The 24,986-nt window shown below is 38.5% G+C and overlaps 1 protein-coding gene across 3 annotated transcripts in view; it reads right to left on the minus strand.

Moving 5' to 3' along the window:
• ADGRL2 (adhesion G protein-coupled receptor L2) overlaps positions 1-24,986 on the minus strand; it is a 639,025-nt gene that overhangs the window by 506,154 nt on the left and 107,885 nt on the right. For all 3 annotated transcript variants that reach the window (XM_021096376.1, XM_021096387.1, XM_021096375.1), the window contains one exon: positions 1,099-1,167. The gene's annotated coding sequence lies outside the window, so the exon portion shown is untranslated. The remainder of the gene's footprint in view (positions 1-1,098; positions 1,168-24,986) is intronic.

Genomic DNA, 24,986 nt, shown 5'->3' on the forward strand with positions numbered 1-24,986 from the left:
TCACGTCACATCACCTAGGGCTGGCCAGGGACCCATTCAAAGGGCAATGAGATGCCAATTATTCTCCTTCCCGGCATTTACATGAAAGGTATAATATATCTCCTTTAGGAGAGAGGCTGCTAAAAGGGAATTGGGAGTTTGGTTCCCTTAATAATTCCCATAACCATTGAGTTTCTGAACTAAAGGAAAATTAAGAAACTGAAACAAATAGAGGAGGTAGAATAAGAGTGCTTTAGTTAATCAGTATATCTAGTGTTTACTAGGTGTCAGGCAATATTTTAAGTGCTTTACATCATCTCATTTGTTTGTGCTATGTCACAACTCTTGGGAGTGAGTCATATTGTTTCGCCCACATTATAGATGAGAAAACTGAAGACCACATTGTGGTTTTTTTTTTTTCTTTTTTTGTCTAAGAACCACAGAACCACAGAACCACAATTTGAATTTAGATTGGGTCTAAAGCCTAAGTTTGTAGTGATTTTGTTATAGGTGATATCAAAGATCCTGCTTGAGTCTACCGTAACACAGAACTGATGGCTTCTAGAAATACACTATTATTTAACTAGCAGGAAAGCAAATGATGGTTGTGACTCAGAGGAATAGGAATATGAGGTCATCCTCTGTAATTCCCTTCATCCCATACATCCTCATCTGATACCACCTGTAGTAGATGTAGCCTTAATGGAATGCTTTGTACCTCTTCCTACTTCTACAAAAGGACTGCATCCTAATAATTGCAAGCTTCACTGATAAACCTGACAGATCTAATTGCTCTCCACTTGACTACATGACCTGTGATGTCCTGGCGCACTCCAGGGTAGGGGTCTTCTAAGATCATAAGGATACTATTGTACGAAGTTAAGGTAGGTAGCCAGCCTCAAGCAACATACAACATACACCATGACTCTGAGGGGAAGAAACCCACAGATGTATTCTTCCCTCAGCACTCCCCAGGATTATGATTCTACCTTCTACTAAAGATTACCCAGTATCATAACTAAGCAACACACCACAGATAAAAGACAGCACATTAACACAATGCTAGAATCCATACTATAATTAAATCTACTACGTCTTATTTTGAAATGAATCATTTACCTTATGAATCTATGTAGGCTCCATACTCTTCAGAACTAGTTGTGAGGTTTAGAGTCAGTGGTCTGTGACCTATAAGGAAGACAAACAAATCCACAGTTCAAATTTAGCATAAAAAGAATATCAGGAGTTCCCTTTGTGGCTCGGTGGGTTAAGAACCCAGCAGGGTGTCTGTTGAGGATGTGGGTCCCAATCCTGGCCTCGATCAGTGGGTTAAAGAATCTGGCTTTGTCAGAAGCTGTGGCATAGGTTGCAGATGCGGCTTGGATCCGACATTGCTGTGGCTGTGGTTTAGGCCAGCAGCTGCAGTTTGGATTCAACCCCTAGCCCGGGAACTTCCATATGCTGCAGGTGCAGCCGTAGAAGGAAGAAAAAAAAAAAAAAAAAAAAACCAAACAAAAAAAAACAAAGAATATCAATATGATTGAAGATGATTTACTTGTGTGCTAAACATTGTTTTGCGTCAGATTCAAATTTATAAAGACATGTTCCAGTTTAGAGGTTCAGGGAAGATAGAATTTAGACAACACAGAATATCAGTGTTTGTGACCCTGTGCTTTAAATACCAGCTTAGACAAAAAAAAAAAAAAATTTAAAGGGTCTAAAATAATTCCTGTGATTCCTGGAACTGAATAATGTAACTGAACCCAGAAGGGAGGAGCAGACTGCCACCCACCTGGGGAAACGAGTTAATAAAAAGATCAATTGCACTCTTATCTTGTTAGTCATTAGACAGCCCATTGATACCACCTGCTTTCTTTAAATGTAAAAATACAGGCCAGTCATTGGAAAGCTGCCACCACTGCTTTGGAACCCCTTTCTGCTCTAGTGATAGGAGGGAAAAGGCCAAACTCTGACCCTTAGAAGCTAAGCATCTGTTCCTCTGGTCAATGCACCGTGAGGGCAAATCAGAAAGCAAGTCTTTCCCCAGGGGAAGGGACAATGTGTGGTTTCCTCTTTGATGAGTGTACCAGAATATAAGGAGTTTATAAAGTTACTATTATTGTAACTTCAAGAAACATTTTTAATGTAAAAAATCAAATGGCTCAAAGGATATGCTTTCTTCTTTTGCTTTAGGTAATTATATCCCTCAGATTTGAAGTGGATAGATATTTAAAATACACAGATCATAAAAGCTTTTGTTTGCTTTAATGATCTGAGAGAACCACAGCTTCTTTTTCATTTGTCAATATTATTCTCCAAAAGCATAAGGAAAAGTTTACCTGTTTTACTTTAGTATCAGTTGCCAATGGTTCAAGTTTCAAAAGAAACATATATTTCCTAAAGTAAAACAAGCACCTGCTTACCATTGGTGGACATGGAAGAAACTTTTATTTTAATTGGTAATAGGATCTTTTTCCTCAGCAACTATCGTCTATTTCTCTAAGCTTCCACAAACTCCAGCTATTAACGGGCCTCCCAACTTTTTTTCTCATCCCCTGACACTACACTTAGCAAGGTATGAGATGCATCATGGGAGGAATCCAAACTATCTCATCCTTATAAAGCTTAAGGGTTTTTCTTGCCAATTTCTTCAATTCCTGGTTAACTAATAGACATGTGATTAGCACAGAAATGGTGGACATTTGATTTTCTGAGAGGGATATTTTTATCTGTAATAAAAAAGCTCATTTTTGTAGGATGAATTAACATTGACTATCAAACTATACTATCTTAAGAGGACTACAGTAATTGAGTAACCATTAATATTTGTGATAATGAGCATAGCTTTTGAACTGATAACCAGGCCTCTATTTTTTCTGATAGACATTTGTATATGAAAATGAAGAGTTCAAGGACTTTTCAATATTTTCCTGAGAGTTCAGGCAGATGGCAAAAGATTCAATGAACACTGTATGTGGTGATTAAGGTGCTACAGAAATAGAAATGTATTCTTATATATGTCTTACAAACAGAACATGCATATTAACTTTGAGTAAACCTAATGAGGGCAACATTAACTAAGTGTAGTCAAATGTACAAAATATTTATTTTTGCTAAAGTTTGAGAACGCCTTGTTTTTCAGAATGGGACTTGCTAGTAGTCACTTTTGAATACTCCCTTTATTACAGTTGTTGAATAAAAACTTTCTTCTTTGAAGAGAGTTCCTCTTAGTGTAAATCCTCCAAATTTTGAAGTCAATTTCTCTGGTAAAATTTCGAAGTTCAAAACAACAGCATCAAACTAAGTAAGTCGGAGGTCTGAATAACTCATCTCTTAGGCAGAGGTGTTACTGTCACTGGAAAAGCCCACTGGGGTCCTTGGCGAAAAACAAGATGGAATCTAGGTGATAAGGTAAAGTCTGACCTTTTCTTTCATGTTCAGTCCAGTTCACTTGCCTGTGCAGGGCCTCTGGAGGGGGCTTTGCACCTAACACTGCATAGTGGAGATCCCAGAGCAGACCGGCCAGCCGAGCACTTCCGCTCCCGTGTGCACACGCACCCACAACACTTCAGGACCGCTGCGCGGGTGTGTGCAGGGATACTGCGCAGCCGCACTGCAACCCGGAGGCTAAGCGGCACAGCTCCTCCCACCTCCACCTCCCTGGCAGGGCGGAGCTCCGCCCCCTCCCTGCTGACGGAACCCTATACGGCAGCCCTACCTACAGAAAGAGCATGGATTTAGAGCAGCAAGCTGCACCTCTCCATTATTTATCAAAAATAAAGCTAAAGCTTTCCCTTGCCTTTTTTTTTTTTTTTCAGGGCCGCACCGGAATCATAAGGAGGTTCCCAGGCTAGGGGGTCGAAGTGGAGCTGTAGCTGCCGGCCAATGCCACAGCCACAGCCACACCAGATCTGAGCCCGGTTCTCAGATCCTTAACCCACTGAGTAGGGCTAGGAATTGATCCTGCATCCTCATGGATACTGGTTGGATTTGTTACTGATGAACCTCAAGGGGAACCCCTTTCCCTCGCTTCTGAACTCATTCTCCATCTATTAGTGCCAGGCAGGAGGCCCTGGTTGGAGCCCGCCTTGAAAGGGTGGTTAACAGTATCAGTGTTAAAAATAAATGAAAGGCCAGGACTTTAAAAATCAAACAAGAAAGGGTATAGGGTAAAACTCTATAAGATTCAAGAAAAATTAAGTTCCAAGTAATATAAAAGCAGCATTTTAATCATCAAGATGCAAATGAAGAAAGTAAAAATGCATATACTAGAAAAGAGTTAATAATTTAATATAAAAAAAGCTCAAGAAAAAAAGAAACCAGTTTTAGAGGAAAAGTACATCCAGTGACGTCACATCTAAAGAAAAGATGAAGTGAAATGAATTTAAGTAAAATAGAGGAAAATTCCAGTATCATCTTATACTGTCTTTTAATCCAAAAATAAGTTTGATTTTGAGAAGTTTGGAGGAAACTGCTTATCCTTAATATTTTTGTCGTTTAAAAATGTACATCTCTTTTCTCTGACTAGTGTCCTCACGCCTGGACTATAACAGTAAAACCCCCAACTAACTGAGCATTCTGTTTTAGAAGCAAGTGTAATTGATAAAGAAAGATTAGCAATTCTATTTACTGTCCCACATGATCTAGGCTGAGAAAGCTTTTGAAATCACAACTATCATTTCTCTAATTAAAACAGCAACAGCAGGATATGCCATTGTGGTGCAAGGGAAACGAATCCGACTAGGAACAGTGAGGTTGCCGGATCGATCCCTGGCCTCACTCAGTGGGTTAAGGATCTGGTGTTGCTGTGAGCTGAGGTGTAGGTTGCAGACACGGCTCAGATATGATGTTGCTGTAGCATAGGCTGGCAGCTGTAGCTCCGATTGGACCCCTAGCCTGGGAACCTCTATATGCCGCATGTGGCCCTGAAAAGCGCGAAAAGAAAAGAAAAAAAACAGCAACAGCAAAACTCTTTGAATATTCTGAATGGAATGGCGCTTTCATGGAGTTAAGTCTGGTCTCTTAATGGAAGCCTCATATTCCAGGATGTGGACATTAGGCAGTACACAATCAATTGGGAAGGGCCGATGATGTTTGAGAAGGAGCATGACTTCACCAGAAATCCAATTTAATTAGATGAAGTGTGTGCACTATCAGAACAAGGACAGAAAATGGATTGATTTAATAATCAACCCAAGAAATACTTTTAGAAATATTTAACATCTAATAGTACTTCTTCTTTCTTTTTTTAGGGACTCTCCCGCTGATATGGAAGTTCCCAGGCAGGCTAGGGGTCAAATCAGAGCTGTAGCTTCAGCCACAGCCATGGCAACGCAGGATCCGAGCCACGTCTGCAACCTACACTGCAGCTTATGGCAATGCTGGATCCTTAACCCACTGAGTGAGGCCAGGTATCAAACTTGCATCCTCTTGGATACTAGTTGGGTTCGTTACCACTGAGCCACAGTGGAAACTCCTAATAGCAGTCTTTTAATAATATACTCTATAAATATATAGTATGCTATTGTTATAATAATATTTATTAATAGTACTAAACTTAATAGAAAATTGTCTCTTTTCTTGTACTATTAGATACTGAGGGTCCAGAGGTGAACTGGTTGGTCAAGGTCTCCACTCTTACTGGCAGTACAACTATGTCGTACTACAGACCACGACATAGTTGAGAGAAAGAGGGAGGGAGGGATGGAGAGAAATCTGTGTTATGAATGTGTCTAATTCTATAAGAACGCTTCTTGTTATATTAAGCTGAGTCTAACTAAAGCTGTGAAGACTGATAGTAGCTATTGTTACAGTCCAGACAAGAAAGAGATTAATGAGAACCTAGCCTAGGTGGGAGCAGTGGGAATTAAAAGAAAGAAAAAGATGCAAGAGGTATTTCAGAGACAATCAATAGGAATTGGCAACTGCTGAGATTTGCAGTAAAGGAGCAGGAGAGACGTAGATGAATTAGAAAACTGGAATTTCACTGAAGAAACTGGGATGCTATTAACAGAAATACATATGTCAAAAGAACAAATGGTTTAATGGGGTTTGATGAATTCAGGCATGGCACATTGTGTTTGCTATATCAGAAAGTCTGATGGAGATGACAGGAAGTAGCTAGAACTGTAAGATTATAAATTTGAGGAGAAATGAGAGCTAAGGATTTGGGTGTCCTTCCAATGGATGAGATAGTTAAAGCTGTGGGACTGTTTAGAATCGTCCCAGGCAAGGGAAGAAGACAGTCACCACAGAAGTGGGCCTTCTGGGGAGTTCCCGTCGTGGCTTAGTGGTTAACGAATCCAACTAGGAACTATGAGGTTGCGGGTTCGATCCCTGCCCTTGCTCAGTGGGTTAACGATCTGGCGTTGCCGTGAGCTGTGGTGTAGGTCGCAGACGCGGCTCGGATCCCATGTTGCTGTGGCTCTGGCGTAGGCCGGTGGCTACAGCTCCGATTGGACCCCTCGCCTGGGAACCTCCATATGCTGCGGGAGCGGCCTAAGAAATGGCAAAAAGACAAAAAAAAAAAAAAAAAAAAAAAAAAGAAGTGGGCCTTCTGGGAAATGATGCCATTAGGGGAAACTGCAACCAGAGTGAAGGCAAGGAGGAATAATAGCAAACAGTTAAATGCTGATGCCTTTGTGGTCAACACTGTTCTGAGCACTTTGCAGGGGTTAACTTCATTTTCACAACAATCCCTAGGAAGTAACTTTTGTAATTAACCTTACTTCATAAATGAGGGAGTGGAATTAGAAAGAGGTTGGTAAGGCCACACAGTTCATGAGTGGTAGAGTCAAGATTCAAACCTAGAGAGCTTAGTCTCAGAGCCCCCTTCCTTAATCACTGTACTGTAACATCTATCAGATGGAACGAGTGATTTTGAAAAGAGGGTAGCTTTTATTAAAACAGAAATCCTACAGATTAAATGTAAGTGGTAAGGTTAGCAAAGAGGACATCCACAGGCATAGGGCCAAAGATGAGAGTATAACAAGATGCATAAGAAACTCAGGCTAAAGGGGCTTTTGATATTTGGCAAGAGACTACATGCAAAATAATGTTAACACTTTTGACAAGTGCTCCAAAGGAATGGCACAGGATTCTATGGGAGTTTATATAAGGGGTCCAAACCTATTATATGGGAGGTACAGGGGATTGCTGTTAAGGGAAGTATACCTTGAGAAAGGGTCATTTAAACTAAGACCGAAATCTTGGGTAGGAGTTAGCCGGAAGAGGGGAAAGGAGGGCACTCCAGATTTGAGGACCCTTAGACAGGAGGAACTTAACAGGATTCAAGGAGTAAAAAAAAATTCTGGGCAAAGATAAGGGGGAAAAAGTGTCTAAATACTTTGGACTTTATCTCAAGAGTAAGGGAAGATATTGATAGATATTAAGCAGGAGAGTGATAAATTAAGGCTCAGAAAGTATAAGTAAACCATCTGATGTCACAGCTACTAATTGAACCCCAAACAAAAAACAAACAAAAAACCCCCAAGTCATCCCAGTTCCAAGGCTACTCCTCTCATAAAACTGCATCATTGTTCAGGCTAGGCTGCAAAATGGTAACCAATCAGCTCTCTTGGGAAAATTGATGGTGCGTAGCATTTTCTGATATAAGTGGTATAAATACTATTGCCAATTTAGAACAAGTAATAGGAACTTCCGGAGGCAGAGTTGGGGACAGATGCTCCCTATCACCCGATTACACAATATTTCCTCACATTCAGAGACAATAGACCAAAATATCCTCAAAAACAAAGAAAATAACACAATATACTACAATAATTAGGTGAGTTCTCTATATATATTAACTTTTTTCTTTTCTTTTTACAGCTGCACCTGTGGCGTATGGAAATTCCCAGGCTAGGGGTCAAATCAGAGCTGCAGATGCTGGCCTATACCACAACCACACATAGCCTGTGCAGGATCCAGGCTGCATCTACAACCTACACCACAGCTCATGGCAACACTGGGTCTTTAACCCACTGAGCGAGGCCAGGGATGGAACCGACATCCTCACAGACACTATGGGACACTATGTCAGGGTCTTAACCCACTGAGCCATAATGGGAACTCCTTCTTAACTTTGTTTTTAATATAATGTATTTAACTCAAAATTTATATGATTAATTATTAATGGTGGCTTTCTAGGAAAACAAACATTTTGCCAGATTCCTGAAAATTTAATAATATGATTTCCTGAGCAGGTACAAGCTGGTGCCAGCATATCGTAGCTAGCACCTCAAAGAACCGTTTCGAGGTGTATGTTTTTATTTTCCTGCTTTTGTTTTGGGAGATGATTCCTGCCATCTTAGATAAAAACTCACCCAGGTTTTTGCGCTAATCTCATTCTATGGATCATAGCACATATCCAGTGAAAAGAATGCATTTTTTTTCCCCAAACAGACCAAGAGTAAACAGAGAGAGGCTAGCTCGTGGGAGTCAGGGCTGTACAGAGTCCTTTAACAGGTACCTAGTGAGGAATAGCAAACATTTCTGGCTGAATCCTCACCTTTGCTTCCAAAGAGGAGAGCAAGTTTCTGGTGTCAAATACAAATTTATAACTGTGGAATTGAGGCTAACCTATCTTCTGTATCTATTATCATTCAGTCCCATTATTGTTGTGCAACCTCCTCTTTAGGAAAACCATCAGACCCTAAAATAAAATGTTCAGAAACACGCAAATGAAGATGGCTTAAGCTCTCAGACTTTGGCAGTGTTACTTGAGTTGCTGTGGCCTCAGAAGGGACAATCATAATATTTTTCTGGCTGTCTTCTCTTGATTTATAATTTGAATCTCCATAAATGATAATAGAGAGGGCAATTATCAAAGAAATGGAAAGGGCAATTATCATTAAACTGAAAATACATCACGCATCCAGCAGGATGAATGACTGAGCTAAAAACAGATTTTGTGGATCTTGCAACTGTTCCAAAAGAACTTAATGGAAGCAACTTCATCTCCCCACCTCCTCCAATTAGCCAGATGACTTTGGGTATATTTTCCTTTTATTCCTTTGGATGATAACACAAGGCCTGTTAATCTAATCTGCCTGAGTACTGACACTGCTTATGATATGTAAATTTATGAGACTAAACCAGTTGCTGTTTGCCTAGTGTGAAAAAAAGCTTTCCTTTTTTTTGTAAAAACAGTAGAGAAAAATTAGTTCTCTTGTTTGTACATTTGTGATTCCAGGAGACTGCAGACACCCGTCTCATCTGTTCCTAACCTTGTAATGAATCTTTTTAAGTGAGGTAACATGCTGTTTTCTTTGATGATTATTAAATAATAGCATGGTGATTGAAATTCCCATAAATGGCTCTTGGTTTGGTTGCATAAATTGAACAAATTATGACCTAATCTATAGGCATTAGTTATCATTAGTACAAATACAGAAGTAACAGATAAATGTTTTAAGATCATCCTTCATGGAGAATTCTTACCATTTTGATTTACCATTTTAAGGAGTCAAATTATAGACAGTCTGAAAGGGATTAAGTTGTGAAAGGAGGAAAAAATTTACTTTTGTCAACACATCTGTATAATAAAATTAGCTATGCCATGAGTGTCAATATCTGTCTATATAAAGCCTCATCTGATACACTCACATTCTAATAGGGAACACAAAGGGTTTCTCCTTTTCATGTTAAGTGGGGTCCACAGAGCAGATATCCTGGCATGCTTATCTTTGTAATATACAGATTATGAAGATACTAAATATGGAGTGGTGAAAATGTTCAGAAGCACTGAATTTATATTTATTTCATCACTCTTCTGCTTGCCCCATGCTGGTCCTAGACAGAGCAATCATCTGCCGTTGGTTAATGCTTACTCAGATTAGGTTTGTTTACTTGAGAACAAAGAACCATGAGATGATCCCAGCCCAAGCGGCTATACTCTTAGTTACAGAGTTTAGACATTAACGGTAATGAACAAAAGAGCAAGGAAATGTAGTTCAAGGAAAGCAGGAAAGAAAACTAATATTTACTAAACAACTATTATTTGTCAGAACATTAAATATACATGGACTTAATGTTGCCATTCTCCGATATCAAACCTGTTAGTGGTGAGTTCCTGTCGTGGCTCAGCAGTTAACAAACCCAACTAGCATCCAGGAGCAGGCAGGTTAGATCCCTGGACTCGCTCAGTGGGTTAAGGATCCGGCATTGCCATGAGATATGGTGTAGGTCGGTGGCTACAGCTCCTATTGGACCCCTAACGAGGGAACCTCCATAGGCCATGTGCCCGGCCCTAAAAAGAGCAGGAAAAAAAAAAAAAAAGAAAGAAACCTGCTAGTGAGTCTAGTGTTCCTACGTCCTCCCCGTCCAAACAAAGACAAATCAATTATATTGTACTATGCTATACTACTGTGACTTCCATAAATACGTTCTCCTTCACTCTGGAGGCCCGAGCTGTCTCTGCCATGTGCCCATTCTGGTGTTTTGTTGCTTGATCAGAATATATGCTATACTGTCTCGCTGCCAGCAATGTACAACATCAGCACTGAGTATTTTCCTTTTAAAGACATATGATTCTCTATTGCATCATTCTTTCTTTTTCTAGCTTTCATCCTCTACATGTCCTAGAGCGGTCTTTCAACATAAGAAATATGACAACTTTTCCCAAACAAGAAAACAGACAAAATTTCTGCCTAATTTATCCACTGTGAGCTTATATAACTCTCTGTGTGTGTGCCTATAAATCACTCATCTTGAATTGATTATACATACAAATATATGTTTGGAGGAAATAAATTCTTATGTTTTTCAATTCATCTTGGTCAATACATTATTTCTGAAATACTAAGAGCCCTATAAAAAAAGTGCAATGGTTTTCCTTTAAAATTTTCTTTAAAATTCCCCAAAGCTCTCAATTCTTTGAATGTGCTGAACTCTCAACAATCACGATTGTTAATTAAGTAATTTACTTTTGGATAGCCTCAAGAAGAGGGCTGGGGAATTCCAGGAAGTTGTTCTTTGGACATGATGTTTACTTCCTTTGATGTCACAATTTCTCCAGATAAATGTAAACATTTATTTTTAACATGGTTGTTAAAACTTATCAATATTCTCTTTCAATTCCTGCGTCAAGTATTGGTAGAATAGAAAGGTCAATTTATGGATCAATACACTCACAGATGGACTGTTGAGTTTGTCCAAAAAGAACTTAATATTAGTTTAATATTTTTTAATGTGTTTGGAAACATAAGAGGAATTTTTGAAAAATAAAAAAAATTGAAAACGATCCACTCCAATGTAAAGTATAACAAAATTCATGTCAGTAAAGTTTCCTTATCATTAATATTTTGGGTTTTTTTTTTTAATCAATTATATCTAGTACTTTTGTTGAAACCCTTTGTCAGCTATATATAATTCTCACATAAATCCCATGCGATGTGCCTTTGTAGTCTGATTTTACAGACTTTACAACTCAGAGAAGTTAAAAATACCTTTCATGTCAGGCAGCAAACAAACAGCAGAGTGAGGACTTAAACCCAGAGCTGTCAGATTCTAAGGCTTGTGGGTGGCAAAATGCAGCTTTCTACTTGTGCCCATGTCGTCTATTCTGGAGGCAAAGTCAGGCTTGTTTATGTATTTTGTACTTCCTAGGACAGTTTTAGTTAAAAACTGCTACAGATAAAAGATGACATTAATTCTAACTTTTAATGCATTTTTTTTTGCTTTTTTTTTTTTTTTTTTTGCTTTTTAGGGCCACACCTGTGGCATATGGAAATTCCCAGGGTAAGGGTCAAATTGGAGCTACAGCTGCCAGACTATTCCACAGCCACAACACCCCCAGATTCGAGCTGTATCTGCAACCTATATACCAGAGCTCATGACAATGCCAGATCCTTAACCCACTGAGTGAGGCCAGGGATCAAACCCACGTCCTCATGGATACTAGTCAGATTCATTTCCATTGAGCCACAACAGGAATTCCCCAATTTTTAATATATTTAAATAAATTAGAATGTCAGCTTTTCTGCTCATAATCCTTCCCCAGTCCCAACTGAACTTCTGTTTTCCACAACCAAACATCTGAAATATTTTGTTTTCTCCAGTTCTATATTCACTAGGGGTTCATTCACTTATCCACTCTTTAATGCAGCAAATATTGATGGTACTCTTACTATATACAGACATTTTTCTAGGTGCCGAGAAAACATGAAATGTTTATGTTTGAATGAGAGAGAGAAAAAATAAGAAAATACCTGCAATCATAATTACAGGTAAGGTTAAATAATGATAAATGCTATGAAGAAAAATAAAATGGGGTAAGGAAAATAATAATAACAAATTTTATTGAAAACATATCAGAAGTGTCAGACACTGGTCTAAGCACATTACGTAGATTAATTCATTGAATTCTCACATTTAAACTCTATGTGATAGATATTGTATTTATGGTGGACTGGAGATGGCAGCAAATTATTAGCTATTCCTCAAATTGAGAGGTGGGCTTGAATTTAGCTCCTTTTGAAATCTGAGCTGGCCTTGGTGCCTTGCTTAATGAGTAGAATGTGGTAGAAGAGACAATAGACTAGGTCTGAGGCTAGCTTTTAAGTAGACTGGCAACTTCTGCCTTGTTCTCCTAGAGCCTGGATCTGCCAGGTAAGAAGTCAGACTCAGGCCTCCATGCAGTGGGAAAGCCCAAACCCCAAAGAGAAGTCAGGTGTAAACTGAACCCCGAGTGAGTTCATAGCCTGTAATCAGCATGCAAAAGAGACAGTGTTGAATGGCCAGCCCCCAATGACTCCAGCTGCTATCTAACTGCACTGGAATGACAAACCTCAAGTGAGAACCACCCAAAGGAGCCTAGACCATCCAAGGAAAAGCGAGATATAATAATAGAATGGTTGTTTTGAACCACTAAATTTGGTGATGTTTTGTTATGCAGCAATGAACAATTGGAACAATTCTGTCTTCATTTTACAGCATGGTAACACCAAGAAAGAAGTGTTATGCAATTTTCTGGCCAAATGGTAGAATCTGAATTCAAATCCACACAGACTGACCCCTAAGCACCCTTTTAAATTCCACCCTATATAGTCTTACCCCTAGAGAGAGATCAGCTTTCCAAGGGTACCCCTGCTAAACTTGGGAGCTGCCGATTAGCTTACTTTGATTTTCTCCATTGAACCAGAGTGGTTAAAACTCAGGGCACACTGCCATTGGAATATGACTGCCCAGCTGGAGTGCTTTTGCCAGGGAATCTTGTGGTGTCCTTGAGCCAGAATTATTATGTCGTCTATGACCTTTTATGGATTGGAATCTTAAGAAAAAAATAAGGAGGATGTGGAAGAGATTGACCTGTGCTAATGTATAATCCTTTCATTGTGTTGTAAAATTAGGAGAATTATTCAAGTGCAAATAAGAAATTGCACGGCATTTCGATTAAAGAAAAGGAGCATGAAGTAATTTTGTTAAATTAAAAGGCAAATCATTGCTACGAAATCAAATTTCTCGGCATCCAAATATGTACATCCCTTGTCTAATACATAGAACTGATATTCGGATGGGAAAGGAGTAACCGGATGTCTGCAGCGTGATAGCAAGGCAGCTAGTCCCTGAGCCAGATGTGCCTTCCTCAGCAAGAAAGGACAGATAAAAGTACAATTCGCCAAGCAAGCCCATTTCCAAAGAAGTTTTTTTCCTTAGGGTATTTACGGCTTAATTGAGTTGTTTCCATTCTGAAGACTTATACTCAAAAATGGAACAGCTCTTGATAGCTCAAAGGAAAGAACTTCATAGATGCTGCTGCAAATTTCCACCCCCTCAAGGCTTCCATGGGAAACTCCTGGTACTCTTGAAACTTTCCTGTCAGACTATTACACAATCCAGGGCCTTTTCCAAGCAGGAAATATGATGTTCCAAAGACAACTTGACTTCCTGTTTGAAAATGGGGGTGGGAGGTGGGGTGCGGAGACAAAACAGGCATGGTCTAAGTATACTTAATTCATAGACCCACTCAAAATACAAACAAGTTAATTTTGTTAAGGACGCACGCTAACATTTCACTTAAGACAAAATCCCAATCATTTAGTCTTCTCTAGAGTACTTCTTCTGCATCCTTGAGTTTTTAAAAGTTCAAGTGTTGCATAAAAAATCAACATAATTACAGAAAGCAGTCCTCAAACAAGAATATCCTGTTTTGTTTCCTGCATACTCACTGGGGTGGCTCATCTGAATCCTTGACAACATCCAACTCCAAGAAGAAAACATCAAGACTGCTTGCTGATCTTGGTTTTACATACAGCTCCTCAGCAGTAGGGCGGTTGGCCCCAATGTGTAAGCCGACAATCGCCCTATTGTTTACTTTCCAGTCAGAAAAGCGATGCTGCTTTTCTTCACTGTGTATGGTCTCTATAATCCTAACAGTCATGTTCACTCAGCAGTAAGCCCAAATATATGTTTCCCAGAGGAGTTTCAAATACATAAGATAGATTAGCATCTCTGTGGCTTGATGCAATCTGTGACAGATTCAACAGTAATAAACATTTTAAAGTGTGGTCAGTACTAAATTATTTGCTGAAGAACAATTTTGTTCCTGAGGTAGAAAAAAAAAAAAAAATTAGCAATCACTTTTGGGTAGTAAATACACTGGCTCAGGGAATAATACAACATTCCCGAACCTCTTGCCCTCTTGGCATTTCATTCTGTGTTAAGGGAGGAAAAAAGCCCAATTGTGTGCTGATGAATTAGAAAACTTCATGAACAGTCAAGAAATACACATGCCACTACAAATTAACCATTAGCAGGGCAAGGTATTCATCTCTCTGTCAGATTCTGTGGGAAGTATGCCTTATTAGCATTGAAGCCCAAAGAAGTAATATAACAGTCTACATTTACTTATCCTACAAAAAAAAAAAAAAAAAAAAAAAAAAGATAGGCAATCTCAGTTCTGGAAAAATAAATAGTGTTTTTCTTCCCATCCCCATTTAAATCCTAAAATGGAAAATCACCAAATGAAATCCTATTTCTCCAAGGCCTCCGTGTTTACAAAGGGATGCGGTTTTGCATTTTAAATCAGTTCTATCATAACCCTGAAAGTGATCACAGGGCTGCTAATTCTTGGTCTCCAGTTTCCAACCCTCCCCCACTTTACAACTTTGAATTTGAATAGGACCAGAAGACTCTCGGGGGCCACACTTGTGGCCCTTGAGAAGCAGCCTCTCTCTTGCTTTCAGCTGGTTTCCTGGCATGTTTCATGGGGATTTGTGGTGAGTGGCAGCTCTGGAATCACTTTTCATTCTGTCAGGTTGTGGTTAGGCTTAGTGGGGTTTCTTTGTTATACTGGCCACTACTAGTCAATTCCCTTGAAAATATCTGGTTTTCTCTTTTTACCTTAAAGGAAGGAAAAAAAGAAAAAAAGCAGCAGCTCCGAGACTCCCCATCTTTTTCCCAAAACACAAACACAAAACAAACACGGATATCCCTTGGAAATCCTGGAGGGAGATGGAGAAGGGGGAGAGGCCCAGATGTTCTCAACATCCCAATTTAATTTTGATGTCAGACTATAAAAGATCTTGGAAGGGCCCCATTTCCCGTACCTGTTCTGCTGACATGCTGTTTTAGTAAAGAATCAGGGATACATTTGACTACCACTTTTTCATGTTAAAACAAAATCAACCAAACAGACAACATGGATTTGGGGAGCATAGTGTTTCTTTTCCTTTTGGAAAACCCTGGGAAATAAGAAGTGAGTACCAAAAATTAGCAAAATAAAACAAACACTGAGGAGGGGGTTCATGGACACAGAGGGAGATTTGGCACTTTCAGCACACATTCTCCAAAGCCAGAGTTTTGTATTTCATGAATTAGGTTGGGAGGAAAAAAGCGAACATAAGGGTGCCAACAGTTTATATTGCCAAGTTACGCTATTTAAAACAACAACAACAAAAAAAAAAACAAACCAAAAAAACTTACTTTGAAATCTGACATCATTTCTTAAAAGAAAGGACATGTTAACATCAGTGGGGGGTGAGAGGAAGGAGAAAAGCTGTAATCTTAGAATACAAGACAGGGCTTTTAAGAATGAAGAACAGGCAGCTTGTACCCCGACATGCCACAAAAGGCCTTCAGAATCAGCCAGTTCCTGCAACACGCCAAGTCCCATCCCACCACAGTGCCTTTGCGTCTGCTGTTCCTCTGACTGGAAATCTATTCTCTGGGACCCTGGCAGAGCCCTCCACTCAGATTCCAGTGCGAGGCGTAAGATTTCTCTAACCACAGCGTTTAAAGCCCCCCTCCCAGGGCTCCATGCTGGCAAACCCTCTCTTTCCCCACCTGCCTTCCTCTCCACTTTCTTACTTTGCTGTAATCGCTGTCTGTACGCCCTACCACCTGACAGTATATCCTCATTACAATGTAAAATCCACGAGGTCGAGGGCTTCATATCCTCTGTTTCTCTCTTTTCCTCCACTACCTGAAACATTGCCTGGTACTTGTGAGCTATTCAATACAGGTTTGCTCCACTTCTATTTGTGGATAATTCCATAATCCTTATTTTTCTCATTTTATTGTGAACAAGGAAGAACATCTGGGGTGCCTGCCCTGTGTGGTATATGGAAACCATCGTTTTAAGAAAGAGATTGAAGAGTCCTGTAGGTATAGACCAGGGCACAGCTGAACGAAAAAGATATTTAGTGCATTCTTTACTGCAGCTGATATTAAATAGCAGGAGTGAGGATCATGTTTTTTTAGGACTGGCAACAAACTGTTAACAGGCTGAAATCTGGCCAGACTCCTGATATAAGGATAAGGGATATTTCTGAAACAGACTTAGACTGTATTTGCACCCTCTTCCTCCTTCCGCAAATTATGAAATTATGTAGATTAGGCATGGCTCCTTAGCACTTTCTGAGAATTGTGTATACATTTTTCTTTAAACGATAAGAGAATGTTTATCTACTATCAGAGTGCAAATATCTATTGCATAAAAACAAAACCAAAACAGCAGCCTCCAGATAAAAATACAATTAACTATATAGTCTCTCACAATTATTCACTACAAAGTATTGGAACCAAGAAGTCAGGTTCGCAAACAGATCTCACTACCAAGAAGAGTGGTTCGTTGTAGAAAAAGTTGCTTTTGAAATGCATTATGGATAGTTCACAGATATAGATAGTAGGTTTCAAAACTGTATGTTCCAAATTTTTGTGCCATCTGCAGTCCTGGGTAGGTGGTTCAGATGTTCAGATTTTTTTTCCTGAAAAAAAACATCTCTTACTTATAGGCATGTGGTGCTCATTTTGGCACAGAGTTTTTTCCCCTTATCCTTTTTTTTTTTTTTTTTTAAATGTTGTCTTGCTGTCACACTTCTGAATAACAGTAACATGTAGTAATAAGATGGTACACGAATAAGTGAGGTCTGGTAATTGGTGATGAGAATGAAAGTTTAGAGTACATGAGTGGTGTGAATATGTGTTTGTGTGGTGTATCTATATGATAGGGTCAACATAAATTGGTTATTATAGTGAGGAGGATGAAATTAATGGAAGCTGTAAAAATGTAGATCACTTGATATTCCCTCCATTCCCTCTCTCCCTCTCTCCCTCATTCCTTTATGCTACAGAATGAAATGGAGCTGGAAGATCTAGAAAGCCTCTACTGATTAATCCATCATATTTTGACAACTGAATTCCCAGAAACAGAGTATTAGACTTTCATACGATGTGAGGTTTTGACTGGAATCTTTTGAGTCCGAGCCTATGAAGTACAGAAAGAAGGACCACTCCGTGGTGGGTCCTCAATTAACGGTAGCTTCTAGGTAGTGTCTATTTATTGCCCACATAAGAAACCAAGGATTTCAATGTCTGACTCGCCAGTTCCACTGTCTCAATGTACCTCAATTGCTATGCCAGAGAATGATTTGCAAGAATTAATGACTAACAGCCATTGTGCAGACTTTACACTGAAGGTGAAGAATAAAAATAAATGGTTTTGAAAAAAATCAGGAAAGTAAGATTTTTGGGCCATCACCCAACTGATAAATTTGTCTTCTTTTAGGATTGTATATTATGAAGATTAAAAAGAAAACTGAGGCTTAACTATATTGATATTTGAAATAAAAACATTCATTTATTTTTGAAAACTGTCCTAGCACAATGGTAGAGGCAGTTATTTTTGGTAAAAGTGGATTGTGGACAGAGTAGCTGGCAAAAATGCTCTTAAGCATTCACGTTAGGACAAAAACCTTCCTGGCACTAAGAAATCTCAATTGGTTTTTCAGCTGCCCTGTGGTTTATTGTGTGCTTTAAATCAGCTCTAAGACTACACTACATACCATTGTGTCTGTTAGAAAATCATTATGGTGCAATTAAAAGCAATGCTGTTTCACAGACGAACATGGAATTTTCCTCTGTGTCTGAGGGCTGTGCACTTTCTTTGTGCCTCTTGTGATTTGTACACTTGTGATGGTCAAAAGATACAGCTGTCAGGGAAACACTCAGCAGATGGCAGTTGTGAGGTGATACGTTATCCTTTTTTGGATGCTTCCTGACCCCCAAGCTCCAGGACTTCATAAATGCTGATGTGCAAATGACTCCTTTGAAGCAACCTGGGTCTGGAAGTTTCAGTGACAAAAGTCATCTTTGCCTCCAATTGAAAAGAAATTAAACTGTCCTTATGAAATGAAATGTGCAATATAATAGTAAAATGTGTTATCCTTGGAAACTTGGTAACTATTCCAGTTAAGAACGACCATGAAGAGAGCCTGAGACACTGGTAGATAGAGAGATCTCTGTCTACTGTAGGAGAGGGAAGCCAGATCAATCACTTCTTTCATTTCTGTAAAGCTCTTTAAAGATTGGCTTTATATGTTTAAAAAAGAGCAATTTAGCCTTGGCTTCAGTAATGACATGACTTGTTGAAAGACAGTCTCAGATGAAATTAGTCTAAGTGGTTTAAAAATTAAGTGGTTTCTTTTTACATTTCAGGTAGCATTTTAACATGAAACACTTAAGCATACATCTTCATTATTTATACAGTACATATGAGTATATAACATTATGGGAATAATACATGGAAGTTGATTGACAAAGATGTGAACTAGGAGTTCCCATGTGGCTCAGTGGGTTAAGTACCTGGCATTGTCACTGCATCATTTTGGGTTGCTGCTATGATGTGGGGTAGATCCTTGGCTCAGGAATGTCTATATACCATGTGTGAGGCAAAAAAAAAAAAAAAAAAAAAAAAAAGAAAGGATGCACAACTCTGTGCTAGATGCTTGTAATTTTGCTAGATTATTCAGTATTCAGAATCTGAGTTACCGATTCTGTATGACTGACTTATGTTTCTTCCTCTCAGTTTACACAAACCATTTCAGGGTCTAGTCTTATTTCTGTCCAGTGAACGTTCTGGGCTGTCTGGATGTATATATTTTAATACAGTGACAAGACAGTGTTGAATAATAGGCGTATGTTTTCTTTCTGTTCTAGAGAGTATCCTGGGCATAACTACCTGCCAGCTCAACACACGACTAAATAATATCTGGCTATCTTTAGTTTGACCTGAATATGAGGACAGGCCTATAAAATCTTAAAAGCAGCCAACGTGAGGATAACTGTGTCCCATAGCATTAAGTTTAATTTTGTCAAAATTTTTGTCTTTCCTTTTCGTGTTAGCAAAATCATGTCCTACAGTTCACGAAGATTTATATTTCTTCTAAAACATGACACTCTGACATTTTCTATTTGTCTGGTCATGTCCCAGAAGAGGTAACCACATGCTATATATGCTTTCTTTTAAAATATTTGCAAGTTGTTCTCACCCTTTGGTCTTGGAAAAATTTCTAGTGGATAAAACACATGGAATGAAAAGCTGTAAAAAGGAGTCTTTTAAGTAAATGCATAGCAGGGCAGGGAACAGGGCAGAGGTAAGAAACCTGATAAACTATGTACTATAGCTTTTGAAATACAAAGTATGTGTTTTGCAACAAAAGTGACATTTCATTTTGGAGTTTAATATGTGCCGGGTATTATAATAAGTACTTTACATATTTTGTTTTATTCTCACACATATGTGAGATTGGCTTTATAGTTCCATTATACTAATGAGGAAATTGTGGCAGAGAACTGATAATTTTCCTAAGGTCACACAATTAGATGGTTGTCCAGGTCCTTATAATTTCGTACAAGAGTATAATTGTTTCTTCCCTAAATGAAATACAATTTTGTGCATGTTAGATAGTCCATGATATTTCTACTGGATATAGGTGCTAATTAAAAAAGCAATGAAAACATAGATTTATTTTTATAACAAAATGCATCTATGTATGTTTTAATATAATAAAGTCCTATGGAAAATTTGGATGGATATAAAAATGTGTATTCTTTTGAAAGATTCAGATATTTTTATACTAAGTTGAATATTTTATGCTACATTGAGTAATTTCTTCCTCAAAATTTTTTATGATTCATATAAAAATAATTTTATGATATCTTTTAACAGAAATTAAAAGAAAATTCTTCCTTTCATTCCTTGTGTGAAATAGGCCTGTAAGTAAGGCTAGTAAATTATTTTGTTGTATTTATTAATTTTGTCTTTTTAGGGCTGCACCTGCAGCAGTGGGAAGTTCCCAGGGTAGGTCTAATCAGAGCTATAGCTGCTGGCCTATGCCACAAGCAGAGCAATTCAGGATCCAAACCACATCTGTGACATACACCACAGCTCACGGCATCGCCAGATCCTTGACCCACTGAGTGAGGCCAGGGATCAAACCTGTGTTGGGTTTGTTTCCCCTGAGCCGTGACAGGAAATCCATAAGCAAATTTTAGAGACCCTCTTTCTATTGTCTGTAGAAAGTAAAATGTTCCCAGATGAGACAAGTGTGGGAATGACTTGACAAAATACATTGTTGAAATAAGCACACCATAAAAATGATTGGCAGAATATATTCTCTGCAGTTGAACTTTATGTTTTCTCCCCAAATTGTGAAAACAGCAAGGTCCAAAATCATCAAAGAGAGATGACTAATTGTATACCTAAAAGTGAATCCAATTGTCTTTTCTTCCAGGACTATATTATCAGGAGAGGGAAAAATATGTTAGCTGAGATGTTCTATGGTTACCTCCAGTATCTTGCTACAATTCTGGGATCTAGTATGACACCAGAATGACAGCTCAAATACTTAGGTGGACAAGACAAACCCACGGTGAAGCAAAGTACCATGAAAGCACATGCGACATGATGATAAAGATCATTGTGGAGTTCCCATCGAGACTCAGTGGTAATGAACCTGAACCTGACTAGTATCCATGAGGACGAGGGTTCAATCCCAGCCGTGCTCAGTGGGTTAAGGATCTGGCATTGTCTGAGCTGCAGGGTAGATCACAGACATGGCTCAGATCTCATGTTGCTGTGGCTGTGGTGTAGGCCTGAGGCTGCAGTTCCAGCTCCACCCCTAGCCTGGGAACTTCCATATGCCATGGGTGAAGCCCTAAAAAGACAACAATAAAAAAAAGACCATTGTCTTATGGTAACTGCTTACAGTTGTGAGTATATTACTATGAATCTAAGCCATGCTAGGAATGTAATATTATAGTTCTAATTTCTATTTGCGATTCTTCTGCCACCTAATTCAAGTAGATGAGAAGAGTCTAACTTTTCTAACAGTTCTGAAGCCTTGCTTTATGACATCCGTTATTGTACAATTTTAGTTTTGAATCAGTATGAGCTTTATCTCTGGTTATGATGTTCACATCCCCCTAAGTAAGAAGAGAATCAATAGTAAAAGGAAACCAGCAAATTGTCAGCTTTGCAATAAATCTAAGGTATTAGGTGGACATAATTTAAACAGTTGTTTTTCTTTTCCTGAAGAATAAACACATAATAGGAGGAAAAATGAGACTCTAAAGGGATTATGCATTCCTAAATATTTTATAGCTGTGTTCAATGCAATGTTGTGCTTTACTTCCACCACTGAACATTTGCTGATGATCATTTACTCACCAACTGAAAACCCAAAAGATGCTCTTTGAGGTTTCTGGTGTGGTTTCAGCCTCGGCCCTTCGGTCAGGGCTTCAGTACATGATTGTAAAGAGCAACTCTTTGCATGTGAGAAGACAGATGCGGGTAATTTAAGCAGGGGAAACGCACCACCATGCTTTGAGTCAGCTGATATTTAACGATTTACCATTTAATGTAGTTCATCTTTCATAACCTTGAGTTCAAACAGAAGCAGCTGCTATTAGGAATGAGATAATATTGAACTTCCCACCAACGACCTAGGAGAGCTTCTTTTGTAGTGTTAGCTACTGGACCCAACTGCCCTTTCCCCTAGCCACGACAATGAGGGAGAGAAACAGTTTACTTCCCGTCAGTGGAGTCCTGGACAGAATGTATAATTATGCCGGATAAAGATTTTCAAATCAAAACTGCTTGTGTTAACATCACTCTGCCATTCCGCAGGACAAAACAATGCACTTTATCTCATTAGCAAAACAACACCGAGAAAATTCCTAAAGCATATGAAAAATCATGAGGAGCTGAAATCCATTACAAGGGGTAGAGGTGTCACTCCTTTCAAAACTGGAAGGTAAACACAGTTTCTTATAATTTCAATTTGCTTTTATTAGTGTCAAAGCTTTTTGGTAAGGCAATGGAAAAGGCCTCCTTCTCCTGATTTTAGAAGATATCTAGTTCCCTGGAGGCAGAGCAATTTAAGGATCTGGCATTGTCACTGCTGTGGCATTGGGTCTACCCCTGGCCTGGGAAATTCCACATGCAGTGGACATGGGCGTAAAAAAAAAAAAAAGAATGGATTGTTAGAAAGATGAGAGGTGGATAGATAGGTAGACAAAGTACTTTAAAAAAAAAAAAAAAAGCCATTCAAAAAACTAAAGCATGAGAGATAGGCATCTAATGAGATTGAAGTATTTTAGAAGGATGATATCCAATATACTGATGAGAATTATGGTATTAACATTATCAAATAGAATGGTTTAAATACATTTTTTTCTACCCAACTGCATTGCCTAATTTAATAATCTGTTTTCACTTGGCTTTATTGGTAAGCAATTGAAAAGGAGATTATAGGCTAGGTTGCTTCTCTTTTTTCTGTTTTTTTTTTTTCCTGTTTGGGTAAAATGCTAACATCTATAAATTGGGATTTACAAGAAAGGAAGAGGATTATGAACTTTCATTACGATTACAGACCTACCAGACAACTGTTGCCTAGATATAACAATATTTAATCTCTTGACTGTTTATGGTAGACAAAGAATATTTTCCTTTTCCAACAATATATTTCCAAAGATAGTGAAGGCAGTCAGGTAGTGAGACTTTTTCACTGTGAGAAACATACATTAGTAGTGTCCCCCTCTGATGGGATTTGATAGACTAAAAATATTGTATGGGCCCCCTCTAACCCACTGCAGCATTTTCTGTTCATAAGTGAGAGTTAGCCTTTTCCTCTAGAAATTTTCCTATTTAAAGACCTTTTCAAAGCTTTGCCCATGGTTCAAGAGCATTTGTACTTCCCTCTATGCATCATTTGAAAATACTGTCCTAGAGATATTTATGTATTTCCCAAAGTTTGATGATGCTTGTAATTTTGGGTTTGTCATACAGCAAGTAAGTAGATAATTTGCATAACATTTATAATTATACCATTATGACATTTAAAAAGATAAAAACATTTTCTGTATGAGAAAAAGGCTTTGCTAAAAATGAAACAGTCAAAAGTGTAAATGTGCTTTATCTTACACTTTATCATCCTTGTAAAGCTGTTGATGGAAAGTTCCTTTGTCCACTTTTGAGCCTGAGTTTCACTGCCTGACCTGCCACTGGAACAGTGTATAGGTTTCCTGGATTCTCGGACTCATCATTATTTGTGGAGAAAAACTTTCAGTTGTTCATTTATTTGTAGGAGCTAACAGAACTCCATGTGAAGAAATGGATACATTAATGTAGGGAATTGGGCCAAAATTATAATGATTTCATTAAAAAAGGAATGATCAAAGTGTACATTTTAACTTGGAACTGTTGAGATAAGTTGCCACAAATTGGAAAGCAAGTATAAATGCATCAACCTCAACAAGCTAGAAAGTTTGATTTGGAATACTATCCAAATTCATTCTTTAAGCCTGAATACAGACAGGTATTTTATGAGATTTTTATTTCCTTATTTGCTCAATTCCAAGATTTATGTGAGTTCTAATTTGAACCATGGCAAAAATGCCACCACAGAAACAGTGGGGGGTTTTCTCCACAAAATTTTATTGTAATTGTTTCCAGGCCCCAGGGCATATTATCATGTGGAAACATATATTTTTAAATGGTGCTTTGAATTTGTTTAGGCTTTTAAACATTCAAAATAAAAATTAATTCTTTTTTAGTTTGTTTTTAGAAAGGGAGATATTTCTGGTTTATTCTATTTTGATTAGCCCTGTCATATTTCTTGGGTAGCTCTTGCTGGACACTACAGTTTCACAAATAGTCAGAAGGATTTCAGTCTTCAGAGAGCTAGATTATTTGTATTATATGAATGTGGTTAGAGCACTCAATGAAACTAAACGTATCACAATTGTCTATTACTATTAGTTGTTTCCAAGTGAATTTCTTTATATACATATATTTTTTTTAGTTTTTAGGTTTTTTTTTTTTTTTTTTTTTGGTCTTTTTGCTATTTCTTGGGCCGCTCGAGCGGCATATGGAGGTTCCCAGGCTAGGGGTCGAATCGGAGCTGTAGCCACCGGCCTACGACAGAGCCACAGCAACGCGGGATCCGAGCCGCGTCTGCAACCTACACCACAGCTCATGGCAACACCAGATCGTTAACCCACTGAGCAAGGGCAGGGACCGAACCCACAACCTTATGGTTCATAGTCGGATTCGTTAACCACTGCCCCACGACGGGAACTCCTATATACATATTTTTTTTTAAAGGGAAAAAGTAAGTGTGATATTGTCATACAAAGAAAGTGTCCAAATAATGCCACATTTGGCTGGAAATGGCAGTTAGGGTTAATATCAATGGAAATTCCCTAATGTAGCTTGGGGACCACTG

The sequence above is a fragment of the Sus scrofa genome, chromosome 6 (assembly GCF_000003025.6).
Source record: "Sus scrofa isolate TJ Tabasco breed Duroc chromosome 6, Sscrofa11.1, whole genome shotgun sequence".
Lineage (NCBI taxonomy): Eukaryota > Metazoa > Chordata > Mammalia > Artiodactyla > Suidae > Sus > Sus scrofa.